Source organism: Oncorhynchus masou, chromosome 30 (assembly GCF_036934945.1).
Source record: "Oncorhynchus masou masou isolate Uvic2021 chromosome 30, UVic_Omas_1.1, whole genome shotgun sequence".
Classification (NCBI taxonomy): Eukaryota; Metazoa; Chordata; class Actinopteri; order Salmoniformes; family Salmonidae; genus Oncorhynchus; species Oncorhynchus masou.
In genome coordinates this window covers 48,100,467-48,117,336 of record NC_088241.1, presented here as the reverse complement: position 1 = coordinate 48,117,336, position 16,870 = coordinate 48,100,467, and positions in this window count along the sequence as shown.

Sequence of the window (16,870 nt, the reverse complement as noted above, 5' to 3'; positions counted from 1 at the left end):
ACAACCTGTAATGTAAATGGATTTTTATTTGGATTTCATGTAATGGACATACACAAAATAGTCCAAAAGAGTGAAGTGAGATGACACACAAAATAGTCCAAAAGAGTGAAGTGAGATGAAAAAAATGTCTTGTTTCAAATAATAGTAAAAAACGACAAAGTGGTGCATGCATATGTATTCACCCCCTTTGCTATGAAGCCTCTAAAGAAGATCTGGTGCAACAGCCCTCCCGGGTGGCGCAGTGGTTAAGGGTGCTGTACTGCAGCTGTACTCTGGGTTCGCAACCAGGCTCTGTCGTAACTGGCTGTGACCAGGAGGTCCATGGGGCGATGCACAATTGGCCTAGCGTCGTCCGTGTTAGGGAGGGGTTGGCCGGTAGGGATATCCTCGTCTCATCCCGCACCAGCGACTCCTGTGGCGGGCCGGGCGCAGTGCACGCTAACCAAGGTTGCCAGGTGCAAGATGTTTCCTCCAACACAGTGGTGCAGCTGGCTTCCAGGTTGGATGCGCACTGTGTTAAGAAGCAGTGCGGCTTGGTTGGGTTGTGTATCGGAGGATGCATGACTTTCAACCTTCGTCTCTCCCGAGCCCGTACGTAGCATTGTAGCGTTGAGACAAGATAGTAGCTACTAAACAATTGGATACCACGAAATTGGGGAGAAAACAGGGTAACATTTTTTAAAAACAACAACAATAAAAGATCTGGTGCAACCAATAACCTTCAGAAGTCACATAATTAATTAAATAAAGTCCACCTGTGTGCAATCTAAGTGTCACATGATCTGTCACATGATCTCAGTATATATACACCTGTTCTGAAAGGCCCCAGAGTTTGCAACACCACTAAGCAAGGGGCACCACCAAGCAAGGGGCACTATGAATGCCAAGGAGCTCTCCAAACAAGTCAGGGACAAAGTTGTGGAGAAGTACAGATCAGGGTTGGGCTAATAAAAAAATATTTGAAACTTTGAATATCCCATGGAGCACCATTAATTCCATTATTAAAAAATGGAAAGAATTTGTCACGGCAACAAATCTGCCAAAAGAGGGCTCCCCAACAGGAGCTGCAAAGATCCACAGCAGAGATTGGAGTATCTGTCCATAGGACCACTTTAAGCTGTACACTCCACAGAGCTGGGCTTTACGTAAGAGTGGCCAGAAAAAAATAAGCAAACATGCTTGGTATTCGCCAAAATGCATGTGGGAGACTCCCCAAACATATGGAAGAAGATACTCTGGTCAGATGAGACTAAAACTGAGCTTCTTGTCCATCAAGGAATACACTGTCTGGCGCAAACCCAACACCTCACATCACCCCGAGAGCACCATCCCTAAAGCATGGTGGTGGCAGCATCATGCTGTGGGGATGTTTTTCATCTGCAGGGACTGGGAAACTGGTCAGAATGGAAGGAATGATGGATGGTGATAAATACAGGGAAATCCTTGAGGGAAACCTGTTTCAGTCTTCCAGAGATTTGAGACTGGGACGGAGGTTTACCTTTCAGCAGGACAATGACCCTAAGCAGACTGCTAAAGCAACATCGAGTGGTTTAAGGGAAAATATTGAAATGTCTTGGAATGGCCTAGTCAAAGCCCAGACCTCAATCCAATTGAGAATCTGTGGCATGACTTAAAGATTGCTGTACACAAGCGGAACCCATCCAACTTAAAGGAGCTGGCGCAGTTTTGCCTTGAAGAATGGGCAAAAATCCCCGTGGCTAGATGTGCGAAGCATATAGAGACATACCCCAAGAGACTTGCAGCTGTAATTGCTTGTTACATTCCCCAGTTCCTGTGTGGTTTTTGTATGTGTGTGTTTAAGGAAATGGCTTCCTGGAATCCCCCAGGTAGCTGATTGGTTGACTCCATGTCAAATTGGAACTGACCCCGCCCTCTCGAACAGAGGACGCAGCTGTCTTCAATTACCAACTCCTTCTCCAGCTATATAAGCAAGTGTTCTGTTACTCAGAAGCAGAGATGATTGCTGAGAGAAGAGGGTGAAAGCCTGTGTTGGTTGTTGTTAGGAGAGAGAGCGATGATAAGTGTGCCCTGTCTTGGTTGTGGCTGAGCGATGATTGCTGAGAGAATAGAGCTGAGGGTGATAGCCTGTGTTGGTTGTTTCTTCGAAAGAGCTTATTGTTATAGCCTGTATTGGTTGTTGCTCAGAGAGATTATTTGATATCTTGTGTTGGTTGTTGCTCAAATTGTTTGTGTATAGTGTTTTTGTAGCCGGTCCTGTAAAGGTATGTGTATGCCAAAAGGACTGTGATTAGTAATTATTATGTTTTTGTTCCCAGGAGGGAAGGGGAAGGCACCTTGGGAGGGCTTAGGCAAGAAGCCTGCGGGCATACATATACCCGTAGTATATACTGTCTATGCACACTAGGTAAGACCTGGGTGGACCTTCCCCTGTATTTTGGTTAGTGTGCCAGGTGGTGCTAGTTAGGTAAGTTGTGGGTAGGCAGGTAAGGTAGGAGAGGGGGCTTTGACATTTACTTTCTTTGCTTTGGTTCCGTCCAGCCCCCCCCCCCCCCCCAGCCCCTCCCCCCCCCAGCCCCTCCCCCCCCAAATTACCGTGTGACGGAATAAATTCCCTGTAAATGGTAATTCTCTGCCTTTTGTCATCCTTACTCGGACCTACAGGCCCATACCTCTTTCACTCCACGGAGAGTTGAGTTGTTTCAGGGTGTTCGTTCCCTCTTCCTAGAGGCGTATGTAACATTGTTGCAAAAGGTGGCTCTACTAAGTATGGACTTTGTTATGCCCGATCTAGTTCTGTTTTTTTTTTCTTTTGTTTGTTTCACAATAAACATATTTTGCATCTTCAAAGTGGTAGGCATGTTGTGTAAATCAAATGATACAAACCCACAAAAATATATATTTAAATTCCAGGTTGTAAGGCAACAAAATAGGAAAAATGCAATGGGGGGGTGAATACTTTGTAGCTGCTTGCTGAGATTCACTTGCATCTTGAGAAGGCTCCATCCATGAGTAACATGTCTGCTGATTTCAGCATTCTCATTAGCAATTTACCCAACTATATGTTGCTTTCCTTCTACCCCGGTAAAGCCCCATCCTAACAAGGCGGTTATAACCTTCCCTGGTAGCTGCCAAAACAATTGTTGCTCATCTTCTGCACCCTCAACTTTAACCATGCTTGATCCAAATCTGAATTTATATCAAGGACTAAGCAGGCTTATAGGGACCTTTGCATTCTGAATGGATGAAAACCACACTAGACGGAAGATGGACCTCTCTCTATATATATATAACTTTCATTTTGTGACACAGCTAGGGGGTTCTCCCTCTGCTAAATTTGTTTGGTCTTTAAAGCCGACCCTCACATTCCATGTTTTTTTTGGTGTCCAAGGAAATCCTACATTTCCTTTTCTTTTGGGATTTCTTCAGCACTGATGACCCAGTAGGTTGGGCAGGGTATTGAGATGCATCCTGTTTTTCTACCGTGTTTGTGTTGTAGTATTTATCTAGAGTCTTCAGGTCTTTTGCACAGTGAGCTGTGGAAGTATACAAGACTGTTTACTTTAGTACACCATAATGATTGGATGGCATACTCATTATTTCAGTGGATTGTGTATTTAATACAATGTAATGTCACGCAAACCATATCCTGTTACAGACCAGTACATCAGTAGTTATGTAACAAGATGAGTTTGCTTGATTCACCGTGGGACTAGGAGGCCAATGAGGCGAGTTTAAACCTGTGTGAATCAAAACAAAAAAGTCCCAGACAGAAATAAGATGAAGACATGAGCAATCCCAATAGTATTCTGTGGGTTTCAAAATGACTTTAAATTGTGAAATTTGATGTACAGATTTGACTTGGTCAAGAAGATGTTTGATGTAACCACCACAGGAGGTTGGTGGCACCTTAATTGGGGAGGACGGGCTCATGGTAATGACTGGTGCGGAATAGGTGGAATGGTATCAAACACATGGTTTCCAGGTGTTTGATGCCAATCCATTTACTCCGTTCCAGACATTATTATGAGCCGTTCTCCCATCTGCAGCCTCCACTGGTAGTCACCTACGGCGTCTTAGAGTTAATTATTCTATGTTTCACATACAGAGCCTTCAGGAAGGGGAGGCAGGGTAGCTTAGTGGTTAGAGCGTTGGACTAGTAACCGGAAGTTCCAATCCCTGAGCTGACAAGGTACAAATCTGCCATTCTGCCCCTGAACAGGCAGTTAACCCACTGTTCCTAGGCCGTCATTGAAAATAAGAATTTGTTCTTAACTGACTTGCCTAGTTAAATGAAGGTAATAAAAAAAATAAAAAACAAGTATGCATACCCCTTGACTTATTCCACATTTGGTTGTGTTACAGCCTGAATACAAAATGGATCCAAAATATTTCTCTCACTCATCTACACACAACACCCCATAATGACAAAGTGAAAACGTGTTTTTAGAAATGTTTCCAAATGTAATGGAAAAATAAAATACAGAAATATCTAATTTACCTCTGAGTCAACACGTTACAGTGGCGGCTCCTCGAAGTAGGGAGGTGATTTTTTTTTTAAATGGTGAAACAAAAAAAAAGTTTTCCTTTTTAGATACTAAATACATTCACATCATCAAATAATTGATTAAAACACATTGTTTTGCAATGAAGGTCTAAAGTAGTGTCAACAGACCTCTCTAGGGTAGCATCACGGTGTAGCTAGAGGACAGCTAGTTTCCATCCTCCTCTGGGTACATTGACTTCAATACAAAACCTAGGAGGCTCGTGGATCTCATCCCCTTCCATAGACTTACACAGCAATCTAGAAGCATGAACTGATATGTTGTAAACCCGGTCAAAGGATCAAAGAATTAATCTAGTACTGAAAGCAAAAGCTACAGCTAGTGAGCACTACAGTGCATAAAATGTGGTGTGTAGTTGACTCAATGCGAGAGAAAGACAATAGTTGAACAGTTTTGAGCAAATTAATTTCTTAAAAAATGAAGGAGAAGCGAGAGAGAGAGAGAGAGATAGCTATATTTTGTAGAATTGTCTTCACTTTCACTTACTTAACTAGAGAATGCAGCTAGCTAGTTTAGCCTAGTCAAACCCCCGGCTCAAACAGAGAGGGATGCTATGTTAGCTAGCAGGCTATGGCTTTCCAACACTGGACCTCTTCCAAGTCAAGGTAAGCTTTTGGTTTTATTCATTTATTGACACAGAGGCTATCCGGTTTAACTGCTAAACTGCTTGCTGACTACACTGTACTTCATGATTGTAGCAGAATTACTAACATGTTAGTTCTAGTAGCCATGTTGACTATGACGTTAGCTAATATGGTGACATAGCTAACCGCTGTGTGTAGCGGTTAGCCATGGTATAAAGGTTTAGTTTGGAAAGGTTTTATCACCTGGTCACAGACAGCTGTTGTGTTGTGCACTGAAGTCCACAAGAGTACGAAGATGCAAGAAGGAATTATACAATGAGCAAAGTGATCATGCTGTTTGTTTGTATGGTGTTTGCTGGTGATCAAGGGTGTATTCATTCTGCTGGTTCTATTGAAAAACATATTTTACATGGAAGCAAACGGAACGAAACCGGTATAAACTTACCTGAATTTGTCCAGTAGAAGCTCTCATTTGCAACTGTTGGACGAATGATGACACTGTAGATCAGCTAAACACAGGCAAGAGTGTGCAAGGCGGTATTAATTGTGGCACTGTCTGCCACCTTGATGACTCAAATTTTCTCTCGACCTGTGCACTTACGTTGTAAACTTTCATTCGTAGGCTAGGTTGTAGCAACCTCATGATATGTATAGGAAATATTTTAATATCATGCAGTAGCCTAAACTTAGCGATGCTACATTGAGCTGGGTGAATGTAATATGAATGACAGTCATCCAATATGCTGTAATAGAAATAAGACCATGCTCATTAAAAATGAATGGTCCTCCCTTACCTTAAACGGCACCAACCGCCACTGATGCTAAACTCCCCTTTGGCAGCGTTTACAGCTGTGAGTCTTTCTGGGTAAGTCTCTAAGAGCTTTGCTCACCTGAATTGTGCATTTAATGTTGTCTTGTTCAGCAACTCCAGTGGTACTCGGTGATGTGTTGTGTGGGATTTGCCCCAAATATAACTCTTTGTATTCAGGACATGAAGTTAATTTATTTGCCAAATGTTTTGCAGTTTTACTTTAGTGCCTTATTGCAAACAGGATGCATGTTTTAAACTTGGTAACTGTTTCAAAGTCACCATTGGCCTCATGGTGAAGTCCCTGAGTGGTTTCCTTCCTCTCCGGCAACTGAGTTAGGAAGGATGCCTGTATCTTTATTGTGACTGGGTGTATTGATACACCATCCAAAGTGTAATTAATAACTTCACCATGCTCAAAGGGATATTCAATGTCTGCTTTGAAGAAAAAAAATCTACCAATTGGTACCCTTCTTAGCAAGGCATTAGAAAACCTCCCTGGTCCTTGTGGTTGAATCGGTGTTTGAAATTAACTTATTAACTGAGGGATGTTACAGATAATTGTATGTGTGGGGTAAAGAGATGAGGTAGTCATTCAAAAATCATGTTAAAAACTATTATTGCACACAGAGTGAGTCCATTCAGGTTAATATGTGACTTGTTAAGCACATTTTGATACCTGCACTTATTTAGGCTTGCCATATTAAAGGGGTTGAATACTTATTGACTGAAGACATTTCAGCTTTTCATTTTGCATGAATTAGAATTTTAAAAATCTAAAAACATAATTCCACTTTGACACAATGGGGTATTGTGTGTAGGCCAGTGACACAAAATCTAAATTCAAGCCATTTTAAATTCAGGCTGTAACACAACAAACTGTGGAAAAAGTCAAGGGGTGTGAATATTTTCGGAAGGCACTGTATCTATCATATTAAGTATGACACTGTAAGTTGATTTTCAACATTTATATTTATTAATGATCAACCACAAAACGTTCAAAGCTAAGTGAACAGCAAGTTAAACATGCAACAAAAAAACATCTGCTCCCCTCTCAAGGATTACACTAAACACCCACAGATCTGCATGCAGTACATTCCTATTCATAATTATCACAATTACCCTCTCGACCAGGATCTTCTGAGCTCTGATGTGAGCAGGGCCAGAGTTGGCATGTTTGTTTGGTGGTTTGTAGAGTCAATAAGAGGTCACAAAGGACTCAGTTTACGTGGTTCGTTTATCATCAAGCCAGCACAGGTGACTGATAACATATAGTTTACATTCCTACCCTGCCAGATGTGTTTTATTTAAGGGACCGGGTATACTGCCACACGTTAAAGGAAGACGTTCAGGGGTTGAATAGGGGCACAGTACTGCAGATTAGGAGATATGCAATGCTTTTGTTTATGGGACGACATCATTAGGCATGCAGCTATAAGGCCTTAGCCAGAGGAGAAGAATTTGTTGTTACTTAGAGAGACTGCTCTGAAGGTATTGTATTGTCATGGGGAATTCGAGATGAACAAAAAGGTAGCTCAGTTCACAGGAGTGGCAAATGATTTACTGCCAAAGATAAAGTTCTTCTTTCACACGCAGCCCAATTAGTCACTATTTCTTTCAAAAACATTATTCATCATCATTCTGTTTCCTTCTAACCATCAGATACTGGGTGACTACTGCAATGCAGGTTGTATTCGATGGAAGTGACCCTTATAGCTCATCCCATACACTAGGGAGAAAACATATCGGTTTGCCATGTCAGATGATTAAATGTTTGGATGTTTGTTTGGATAAGTGCTTTGTTTTTCTAAAGGATAAGAATCTCGAATGGCCGCTCAGCAAGGAAGATGCCACTGCTCCAAAACCACCATAAAAAAGCCAGACTACGGTTTGCAACTGCACATGGGGACAAAGATTGTACTTTTTGGAGAAACGTCCTCTGGTCTGATGAAACATAAATAGAACTGTTTGGCCATAATGACCATCGTTATGTTTGGAGGAAAAAGGAGAGGCTTGCAAGCCAAAGAACACCATCCCAACTGTGAAGCATGGGGGTGGCAGCATCATGTTGTGGGGGTGCTTTGCTGCAGGAGGGACTGGTACACTTCACAAAATATATGGCATCATGAGGCAGGACAATTATGTGGATACAACATCTCAAGACATCAGTCAGGAAGTTAAAGCTTGGTTGCAAATGGGTCTTCCAAATGGACAATGACCACAATCATACTTCCAAAGTTGTGGCAAAATGGCTTAATGACAACAAAGTCAAGGTATTGGAGTGGCCATCACAAAGCCCTGACTTCAATCCTATAGAAAATTTGTGGGCAGAACTGAAAAAGCGTGTGCGAGCAAGGACCTGACTCAGTTACACCTGACTCAGTTACACCAGCTCTGTCAGGAGGAATGGGACAAAATTCTCCCACCTCATTGTGGGAAGCTTGTGGAAGGCTACCCGTAACGTTTGACCCAAGTTAAACAATTTAAAAACAATGCTACCAAATACTAATTGAGTGTGCGTAAACTTGAATGATGAATAAATAATAGCTGAAATAAATCCTACTATTATTAAGACATTTCACATTCTTAAAATAAAGTGGTGATCCTAACTGAACTAAGACAGGGAATTTTTACTAGGATTGAATGTCAGGAATTGTGAAAAACTGAGTTTAAATGTATTTGGCTAAGGTGTATGTAAACTTCTGACTTCAACTGTATACACATCACTGAAATATGTTGCGTGTAGACTATGCATGATTTGTAAGATCAGTCAGGCCTTTCTATACATTGGTCCGTACAGATATTAAACACAGAATGGACTCTCTTCCCTGAAATCCTCTAAGAATTAACATTCATCCAGATTAAACAAAATATCACTCTGTCTGATCACTCTTCCATGATATTAAATCCATTCTAAAATGTCTAATCCCTGAAGTGTCATTCAAGTCCATGGAGGATACAGAGAGTGCAGGTACGCCCAATCACACAGCTGTGACCAGGACACTAGCTCCTCTTGCCCCACGGGGATTGGCTAACAACAGTTACCATGGGAAGTCCAGGTTTCTAACAGCACCCTGGGAGCGGAGCCAGAATACCAGAGGTGTTACATTCTCTGTAGCAGCCGAATTATGAGAGGGGAGAGGGGAGAGGGGAGAGAGAGAGAGAGAGAGAGAGAGAGAGAGAGAGAGAGAGAGAGAGAGAGAGAGAGAGAGAGAGAAGAAAGGAAGTGTGGTCGGCGGTATACTGTAGCTGTGAAGGGCTCAGTGAAGGGGTCAGGATTTTTTGCGGGAGGTCTATGATATCCAGATGTACAGTGGTACATTTCCCATGATAAGATTAATTTGTTTTCCGATTTGGAATAAAATGTCCTCTTGTCTTGTTTTTGCTCCCCTTTCTCTCAGTCTGTGGTAGATTAAAAACAATACTCTGTAGCTGTCTGACTTCTCCTTGTTTGTTTGATTTGGACATTTTATACCACAGCTGAACAACTAACTTTTATTGAGAGACTATTTAAACTTTTGGGAGATGGTCTCAACCCCATCTCTCTCTTTTCTGGTGGATCAGTATCCTAATTAATCATGGTCCTTAAATCTCTTGGTTTTGAGGACCATGTTGAATATCCCCAGCAAACCGGGAAGACTACCAGGACATTAGCTAACATTCCCATTAAGTTCTAGTTATGTTTTATCTAACATTAGGATTATTAGGATCATGGTTAGGATCACATGAGGATCATCCCAAGAACATTAAAATAATATTTTCAGAAAATGTTTGAAATGAAATATCCTGGGAATGTTGTCCTAACATTCACAAAAATGTTGTGCACAACATCTGTAATATCCACAACACAGAACATTCCCCTAAGTATCTTATTAGGTTTCCAGGTAATGTAGTAACAAAATGTGTTCTGGGAAGGTTATGGGTTTATATGAAATTCCTGAGGTTTTCTGACCCAAAACTGACCCTTTCTCTCAAATGACTAATGACAGTGTTGCATTGTTTCTAGTACAAACTTCCCCTCCATGTTTCTGCATCCATCCTGCGTTGAGGTGAGATCTGAAAGAAGATAATCCTCTCTCTGGGACTTTGACTTAGTGGATCAGTAGTCTGAACAGCATAAAAAGCTGAAGCAAAGTTTAACGCATAAACATCTGATTTACTGAACATTTAAAAGCCGTTTTCTCCTGAAAAGCTTTTGTAACCTCTCCTAACAACACTTGGTGTGATGGTGGCAGTCCCATGGGCAAATATCATGCTTCCATTGCATAATTAACATCCTTGGGATAGTTTAAAAAATATAGTTTTTTATTTGTATTTATTTTTACACCTTTTTCTCCCCAATTTCGTGATATCCGACACAAACTGGGATTGATCACGGTTCTGTACTGATGCCTCGAGCACTGCTAGATCGCTGCGCCACTCGGGAGGCCTCCTGGGACAGTTGAATCACATTTTCTGTGGTACTTTCTCTTCAATTTTCTTACTAGGCACCTGATTTCCCATTCCCAGTTTCAGTTTCTGTTCGGATAATTATCACGTTTCCTGCCCACACACAGAAGTGCACTTTTCCTCCAACCCAAAGTTCACACAAGTTTACATTGAATTAGTTTCAGGAAATCAGCCAGACCACTGCTTCATGTGAACTGTGTTTGACCTACAGGCCAAAGCAGCAAGCAGAGCCGCTAATGCCTCCTCCTATACCCAACAAACCCCACTACAAAGTTGGAGTTGACCTTTTTGACTGCAATGTCAAAAGTCACATTGTTGTTACCGACTACTACTCAAACTACCCTGAAGTAGCAACACTGCCAACTACCTCCAGCAAAGCTGTAATCACCTACCTGAAATCAGTCTTTGCAAGCCATGGGGTTGCGTCTGAACTGTACTCGGACAATGGCCCGCAGTTCTCAAGTTCCGAATTCCGATCGTTCGCTAACGACTGGGGATTCCGACACAACACCTCCAGCCCCAACTACCCAAGGTCCAATGGGATAGCAGAGAGTTCAGTCAAAATTGCAGAATGGACTTTCACCTGCACAAATGTTGATGGGAGGTCGCATCAGAACCAACCTACCCATCCACGAGTACTTGCTAACACCCAGAGGTGCTCACAAAGTCAAACTCGCAATGGAAAAACAGAAAGAGAAAACAAAAACAGCGACACAACAAAAGTGCAAGACACTTACCTGAACTGAAACCTGGAGATCATGTACGACTCCGAGACATCACTACAGGAACCTGGATGCAGCAAGGGTGTGTGCAGAAAGAAGTTGCACCGCGATCCTATGAGATCCAAGCGGAGCATGGATCACAACTGAGACGAAACAGAGTGGATCTAAGGCTTCAGCCATTCACTCAAGGGACTGAGGGTCATCAGGAGGATACTGCTGATGCGTCAAATGCCTTTAGAAATGGACAATTCAGTCAGAACACCCTGACTGACAACGAACGCTGTCCAACTGTTTCAGGAAGCATTTCAGCAGAACAACCAAAAAGGACTGTCAGAGCCCCTGAAAGGCTTATGGAGAACTGCTAAAAATAAATAAATAATAAATAAAAAAGTGGCTGAATGTTTTGTTTATGTGAAAAGAAATAGAGCCACAATAGAGTATTGTTGGGCAGATTATATTTAGTTGAACAAAAATAATAATAATACATCAGAATATGTTTATTGCCTCTTAAGTGATGAGAGCAATGTAAAAAAAAAAAAAAAAAGATTGGGGGAAAGAAATGTGTGTTATTGAAAATTGCATGTTATGCAGGTTGAGTAAACAAATGTGATGTGACATGTAGTTACATAGAAAAGTAGTTCTTTTAAAGGAAAGAAGATATGTTGTTATGTGTTAATAACATTTAGACTACATTACCCAGCAGGCTATGCGGGGGGCCAGGTGGTTGAAGAGTGCCTTGCATGACTAAACATGGAGTTTTCTAGCTGAAGTATATGTTCATTAAAAGTAGTTAAACCTACGCCCCAGTGTGTCATTATATAAGGAACAAACATAACACACATATTTTCATTTCATTTTGTGTTTACCAGAACGGTCCAGTGGAGCAGGGGGAGATGATGACAAATTGAAAGCTTCCATTTTTCTGCATGTTTGTAACGACGTTCTTCGTTTGTCGAAAGAGAGTCGGACCGAAATGCAGCGTGTTTGTTACTCATGTTTATTAGTGAAAACAAATAACGAAACTATACATGAAATAACGAATAAATACAAAACAACAAAACGGAACGTGAAACCTATTACAGCCTGACTGGTGAAACTAACACAGAGACAGGAACAATCACCCACGAAATACAAAGCGAAACCCAGGCTACCTAAATACGGTTCCCAATCAGAGACAACGAGAATCACCTGACTCTGATTGAGAACCGCCTCAGGCAGCCAAACCTATGTAACACACACCCCTAATCAGCTACAATCCCAATAACTAAAAAACCCCACTAAGAATACAACAAACAATAAACCCATGTCACACCCTGGCCTAACCATATATATAACGAAAACAAAAAATACAATGACCAAGGCGTGACAGAACCCCCCCGCCCCTAAGGTGCGGACTCCCGAACGCACCTCAAAACCATAGGGAGGGTCCAGGTGGGCGTCTGTCCATTGTGGCGGTTCCGGCTCGGGACGTGGACCCCACTTCATAAATGTCATTGTTCCTCCCCTTCGCGTCCTGGGATGATTCACCCTCGCCGCCGACCATGGCCGAATAGTCCTCACCCAGAACCCCACTAAAATGAGGAGCAGCTCGTGACTGAGGGGCAGCTCGGGACTGAGGCAGCTCGGGACAGAGGGGCAGCTCGGGACTGAGGGGCAGCTCGGGACTGAGGGGCAGCTCGGGACTGAGAAGAAGCCCAGTACTGAGAAGAAGCCCAGCCAGGCAGTTGAATCCGGCAGATCCTGGTTGACTGGCGGATCCTGGCTGACTAGCAGATCTGGCAGATCCTGGCTGACTGGCGGATCTGGAAGAGTCTGGTTGACTGGCAGATCTGGAAGAGTCTGGTTGACTGGCAGATCTGGAAGAGTCTGGTTGACTGGCAGATCTGGAAGAGTCTGGTTGACTGGCAGATCTGGAAGAGTCTGGTTGACTGGCAGATCTGGAAGAGTCTGGTTGACTGGCAGATCTGGAAGAGTCTGGCTGACTGGCAGATCTGGAAGAGTCTGGCTGACTGGCAGATCTGGAAGAGTCTGGTTGACTGGCAGATCTGGAAGAGTCTGGCTGACTGGCAGATCTGGAGGAGTCTGGCTGACTGGCAGATCTGGAAGAGTCTGGCTGTCTGGCGGATCTGGAAGAGTCTGGCTGACTGGCAGATCTGGAAGAGTCTGGGTGTCTGGCAGATCTGGAAGAGTCTGGCTGACTGGCAGATCCTGGCAGACTGACGGCTCTGGCTGCTTCATGCTGACTGACGGCTCTGGCTGCTCCATGCTGACTGGCGGCTCTGGCTGCTCCATGCAGACTGGCAGCTCTGGCTGCTCCATGCAGACTGGCAGCTCCTTGCAGACTGGCAGCTCTAGCTGCTCCATGTAGACTGGCAGCTCCTTGCAGACTGGCAGCTCTAGCTACTCCAGGCAGACTGGCAGCTCTGGCTGCTCCATGCAGACTGGCAGCTCCTTGCAGACTGGCAGCTCTAGCTGCTCCATGCAGACTGGCAGCTCTGGCTGCTTCATGCAGACTGGCAGCTCTGGCTGCTTCATGGAGACTGGCAGCTCCTTGCAGACTGGCATCTCTAGCTGCTCCATGCAGACTGGCAGCTCTGGCTGCTCCATGCAGACTGGCAGCTCCTTGCAGACTGGCAGCTCTAGCTGCTCCATGCAGATTGACAGCTCTGGCTGCTTCATGCAGACTGGCAGCTCCTTGCAGACTGGCAGCTCTAGCTGCTCCATGCAGACTGGCAGCTCTGGCTGCTCCATGCAGACTGGCAGCTCTGGCTGCTTTATGCAGACTGGCAGCCCCTTGCAGACTGGCAGCTCAGGCTGCTCCATGCAGACTAGCAGCTCAGGCTGCTCCGAACAGGCAGGAGGCTCCGGCAGCGCTGGAGAGGAGAAAAGTTCCGACAGTACAGGAGAGGCGAGGTGCACTGTAGGCCTGATGCGTGGTGCTGGCACTGGTGGTATTGGGCCGAGGACACGCACAGGAAGCCTAGTGCGGGGAGCTGCTACCGGAGGGCTGGGGTGTGGAGGTGGTACTGGATAGACCGGACCGTGCAGGCGCACTGGAGCTCTTGAGCACCGAGCCTGCCCAACCTTACCTGGTTGAATACTCTCGGTTGCCCTGCCAGTGCTGTGAGGAGAAATAGCCCGCACTGGGCTATGTAGGCGAACCGGAGACACCGAGCGCAAGGCTGGTGTCATGTAAGCCGGCCCAAGGAGACGCACTGGGGACCGGATGCGTAGAGCCGGCTTCATGGCATTTGGCTCGACGCTCAATCTAGCCCGGCTGATACGCGGAGCTGAAATATACCGCACCGGGCTATGCACCCGCACTGGGGACACCGTGCGCACCACTGCATAACACGGTGCCTGCCCGGTCTCTCTAGACCCCCGGTAAGCACAGGGAGATTGCGCAGGTCTCCTACCTGACGCAGCCATACTCCCTGATAGCCCCCCCCCCAAGAAATTTTTGGGGCTGCTTTTCGGGCTTCCTTGCCAACCGTGTTCCCTCGTATCGTCGGCTCCTATCTCCGGCTGCCTCTGCTCTCCTTAGTGCCTCCACCTGTTGCCATGGGAGGCGATCTCTTCCGGCCAATATCTCCTCCCAAGTGTAACAACCTTTACCATCCAGCACGTCTTCCCATGTCCATGCACCGAATAATTCCTCCTCCCTTTGCTGCTCCAGCTGTCGCTGCCTGTTAACACGCTGCTCGGTCCGAGTGTGGTGGGTGATTCTGTAACGACGTTCTTCGTTTGTCGAAAGAGAGTCGGACCGAAATGCAGCGTGTTTGTTACTCATGTTTATTAGTGAAAACAAATAACGAAACTATACATGAAATAACGAATAAATACAAAACAACAAAACGGAACGTGAAACCTATTACAGCCTGACTGGTGAAACTAACACAGAGACAGGAACAATCACCCACGAAATACAAAGCGAAACCCAGGCTACCTAAATACGGTTCCCAATCAGAGACAACGAGAATCACCTGACTCTGATTGAGAACTGCCTCAGGCAGCCAAACCTATGTAACACACACCCCTAATCAGCTACAATCCCAATAACTAAAAAACCCCACTAAGAATACAACAAACAATAAACCCATGTCACACCCTGGCCTAACCAAATATATAACGAAAACACAAAATACAATGACCAAGGCGTGACAATGTTATTGGAGAGGATGCATTGGACATTTACAATAGCTTTCAACAAGACGAGGCAAACTTGATATTGACTGTACTAATGGCTAAATTTGAGGAGTACTTTGTACCAAGCCAGAACGTCATGTTTGAGAGATACAAGTTTTTCTCTCATGATCAGAAACATGGAGTCAGTTTTGACCAGCATTTGGCTGAGCTGAACACAGAGCAAAAATTTGAATTTGAAAATCTGAAAGACTCACTAGTGAAACTCACTAGTGAAATGTTATAGTGAAATTTGATTCAGTACAGACACTCACAAAAACACAAACATTGAAATGGTACTTTGCTGCTAGGTAGATATTGAATCTCTCATTGAAACATTTCCAATTGTCAGCTAGATTGCCTGTTAACTTCATAGGAGTAGGAGGACTAAGCCTATCCATGACGGAGAACAGGAACAGTGTCAATTTCTCTTACTTCAGTATGTTGCTCATCAACTTGCTCATCAACAGATTCCAATGCAGCCTCGCTCTCGCTGGTGTCACTCTCGCTGATGTCACTCTCGCTGCTTTCACTCTCGCTGCTGCGGCTCGTTGTCCTCGCTCTTGCAAGTTAGCATCTTCGACTACTCACGCCACTTCAATTGTGGAAGAATGTTCCATTTTCGTCGCGGAAATTTGCAGAGTTACTTCTTTCTTTTCTCTGTCTCGTCATAGCTACTACCAATCTGACACCATGTTATGTTTGTTCCTTATATAATGACAAACCGGGGTGTAGGTTTAACAAATTTTAATGAACATATTCTTCAGCTAGAAAACTCCATGTTTAGCCATGCAAGGCATTCTTCATCCACCTTGCCACCCGCATAGCCTGCTGGGTAACATAGTCTAATTGTTATTAACACGTAACAACACAATGTGAAATGTAAAGAGTACCTTAAACACTCCAATTAATTTGTGCTTGCTATTGCCTAGAGGTGATACATCCACACCAGCACGAACATTAGTGTGTCACAATGGCAATGTTCAAACAATATCCACATCGAGATGTGCCAACAATTCCTCCCACATTCCCAGCATTTTGAGCTGTCAGAACAGACATTGTTTCCCAGCAACAACACTGACCCAATGTCCATTCAGTCAAAACAGCATCCTGCAAAATTCTGTATGTGTCACGCCCTGGTCGAAATATATTATGTTTATTCTTCATTTATTCGGTCAGGCCAGGGTGTGACATGGGTTATTGTGGTGTGTTTTTGTCTTGGGGTTTTGTGGGATGTCTAGCGTTAGTCTATGGCTGCCTGAGGCGGTTCTCAATCAGGTGATTATCGTTGTCTCTGATTGGGAACCATATTTAGGCAGCCATATTCTTTGTGTGTTTGGTGGGTGATTGTCCTTAGTGTCCTTGTTCCTGTCTCTGTGTTAGTTTACACTAGTATAGGCTGTTTCGGTTTTCGTTACGTTCATTACGTTCTTTGTTTTGTAGTATTTTGTATTGATTCGTGTTTACGTTTGTTCATTAAACATGGATCGCAATCTACACGCTGCATTTTGGTCCGACTCTCTTTCACCGCATGAAAACCGTTACAGTGTGCTGCTGTTTGTCACTAAAAGACTAATCTTC